Below are 3,731 nucleotides of genomic sequence, written 5' to 3' on the forward strand. Positions count from 1 at the left end.
TTTTATATAATATTTTAATATATCAACATTTCTCTGAAGGTCGGCCATGTTGAACTTGTATTGATCTAAACGGAGCCTGAAGTTGATCAGAAATCAATAAAAACCTGTTTGTGGTTCTGAGACTTGTTGAATCTTCTCTCCGTCTCCGTCGGGGCGCTCCAGCTGTCGAGGTTTCTCCTCAGCTCTTCCCGTTCTCAGTGAGAGAGGTCAGAGGTCACCGATGCATTCGGGGGGCATTGTGTTACTATTGGCTCTCTCTCTCTCTCTCTCTCTCTCTCTCCCCCGTCCTTCCTCCTCAGCTCTCTGACCTCTGGGACAGGATGGGCGTCGCTGTGCCCAAGCTCGCTGCTACAGCACACTGAAGCTGGAGTCAGCCGTGACCTTTGACCTCTCCCTGGCTCGCTCAGGAAATGAGCCCTCGGAGTTCTTTCTGCAGACGAGTCTGTGATTATTATTATTATTTGTGATGATGTTGGATGTATTTTAGATTTTATATGGAGGGAAAGATTCTGATTATGTAAAGTCCTGAAAAAGTCCTGGAGTTATAAGTTTTCAAATGATGGTGGAAAGTAACAAATTACAAATACTTTGTTAATTTTTATTTTTATGACAACTTTTTACATTTACCTCCAACATTTTTTCTACATTTCAGTTTTAATACATTTTAGGGGAATTATCGATTATTATTATCAGTACTACACATAATCTGTACGTCTACGTTTACGTTTATTTTTGCCACCTCTGATGAAAGTTGTAAAATCGTGTTAAATATTGATATTGTGTTCTCGCTGTGTGGGACGAGCACAGTCCATGGTTCAGTTGGCTAAAAAGTTAAAGACGGGACTCGCTGAATGTCTTGCTGCTCTATTTTAGCTCTAGCTAACGTTAGCAGCGACCGATTAGCCAGTATAATGCCGGAAACATTTCCAGCAGTGAAGAGAAAACTGAAACTATTTTTGAGATGGAAAAATACACTTTTAACATTTTTTGTAAGTTAAGATAAAGATAAAAAAAATCTTAAATAAAAACATTCATAAGTAAAATTATTTTTGCAGTTTTTACTTTTTCCAGCAAGTTTTACAAATAAAAGCCTAAAATCAGGCGTTTCGGATTAGGCTTGTTAATTTATTACTTGTTACTCGTTTCAAAAGTAATATTATTACTTTACATATTACTCCCTGCCAACAGTAATCAGTCACACTTTCACAGTTATTTTACTTTTCTGCTACTCCCAAACTGGTAATTATGTCTTTTCTTCCCAAAATTCTGACTTATGACGATTAAAACACAGTTTTTTGTTGTTAAAATCAAAGTAATGTGAATATTTCCAAACTATTTCACAATGACAAAAATGAATCCAAGGATGTGACTGAATTGAATTCTTCTGACATTTTATAAGTTTTATAAGTAACAATTAATTCTAAATATCACATTTATCGATGATAAACGTGTAGTTTTTTGCTCTGCAGCTGAAAACTTTGAGTTTCTTAAAATAGCTGCAGTCTGATGACCTCACAGCGAAGAAACAGAAAACGAGGAGAAAATTGTTTCACATACCAGCAAAACCAAAATAAACAGAGGACAGAGTGAGGAGGAGGAGGAGGAGGAGGAGGAGGAGGAGGAGACGTCATGGAAGAGCTCCACAGAGGAGGGAGGGTCCACACAACAGCAGGCTCTGTGTGCTGAGAGCTCATGAAGCCCCTCCCTCCCTCTGTTCTCCCCCAACAGATGAGCTGGTGTGAGGAGAGGGGCGAGCGACATACACAAACACAGGGGGAGAGAGAGAGAGAGGGAGCAGCTGGAGGCGACAGAGAGAGCTGCAGTAGTAAAGAGAGAGAGAGAGAGGAGGCAGCAGGACGGAGGAGAATGAAGGAGCTGCTGAGTTTCTGAAGAAAACAAACCGGTAAAAAAATACTTTCATTGTTTTTATTCACTTTTGTTCATCGGTGGAAATTTACAGTTTTTATTTGTTAAATCCTGTTTGTGTTTATTTTCACCTCTGAATCTGTTTGTTTGAGCTCCAAAAGAAAACGAGTAAAAGCTGGATAATGTTGCTTTTCATGTTGGGATGTGAAGTGTTTTTATTGATTACCTACGATATGTATTAGAGAACCAGCTGAAGATGTTTTAATCAGATTAAAATTAATAAAATAGTTTTAAGGAAAACAGAGAGTTTGGAGCATTAATGTTCTGTAGTTTGACTGAATGAACAAACCAATCAGAGCAGATCAGGATTAGGAAGCATTGATGAAATCTGGTCTTAATTTAAAACATTTACTATAATAATAATATCTGTAGTAATACAACAGCTGCAGTATTAATAGTATTAGAACTAATAGATGTTGTTAGTGTTGGAGCTGTAGGCGAGTTTGGTCGAATGTAATTTGATTCATTTTAATTAAATTCATTAGCTGACATCTTGTTGCAGTGATGTCACAGCGTACTGCAGGCTGCGTCGGTGCACTGTGATGTCACTGCAGCTAAAAAAGAAAAAGAGAAACTTAAGTTGCTCTTTAAGAAACTTAAAATGTGTGAATTTAAGAACAAAACTAACAGCCAACCAGACCTTCAACCAGACCACATGGTCTTCATCAGCAGATTTACTGAGCTGGATGGAAAATAAAGCTACTTTAGAAGCTAACGTGGAACTTCTCATCAGACATTTTTATCCATTAGAAGCGGCTGATATACGATATACTGTTGTCTTCAGGTGTTTGTTTTTATAACGAATACAGACTGCCGCCACCTGCTGGTGTGGAGAGGTATTATCGCAGAACGTACGAGCTAGTTCGCTGTAGGCGGTTCTTGTGAAAATATGAAATATGTCCTGTTAGTAGTAACTAACAGTACAAGCTGTTTCCGGACTACCTTTTATAAACAGAGGAACAATAAACCGAGCATAGGTCGTTTTTTGTTTTCTATTTTTATTTTCGAAACAAAAAAACAACTGAAAACAGGTTGTTTATTCCTTTATTTCTAAATGGTAGTCGGGGAAACAGCTTGTTTCCTGATTCTGGTTTTATATTACATACAGTACATTTCACTCTTACAGTATATAACAAATGTGCTAATGAAGAACAGAACAGTGTAATTTCAGAATTAATGACCAGAGGGGGTCAGCAGGGGCCCGTAGCTCACTGTTGCCCCAGGTTACAGCAGTGTTGGTAGAAGCATTAGTTACTGTTGTTGTTCACAATGCAGTCGTCATAGAAACGGTTTCAGTCGTATTTGTGTTTCTCTTGAAAAAGTGAAATATGTGTAAAGTTATTTATATAAATGTCTGTTTGAAGTCTGAGTTCATATTTCCTGGCAGACAAACAGCAGCGTTTGTAGTTGTTCCGTAATTTATCTCCTCCGTCTGTGTCACGTTGATGATGTCATCCTCCAGGTTACGATGGGAAACGCAGACAGTCACAGCAGCTTCGTGGCTCCTGCCAAGCCCTCCTGCGCGCTCAGGTTCTCCTCCAGGAGGGAGGAGGTGCCGTCAGCTCGCAGCTGGTGGAGGAGCGTGGGGAGCCAGTCAGGGATGGCAGCAGAGCCGGGGAGGAGCTACAGCACAGCCACACCACGCGGGCGCGTCACATCTGGCATTATGAACATGCGCCCAAAGAACAAGGAGGGGGCGCCAAACTGCGGAAGCCGGACGTTCCAGAGAATAACATCGAAGAGGGGGACGCGGGCGCAAGGGCGGCTGCGGGAACGTTTGGTCTCTTGGGGATAGGAATTGGGAA

This window comes from Morone saxatilis, unplaced genomic scaffold (assembly GCF_004916995.1).
Source record: "Morone saxatilis isolate NCDOM2014 unplaced genomic scaffold, NCSU_SB_2.0 Contig7, whole genome shotgun sequence".
In the NCBI taxonomy this organism is placed as follows: Eukaryota; Metazoa; Chordata; class Actinopteri; family Moronidae; genus Morone; species Morone saxatilis.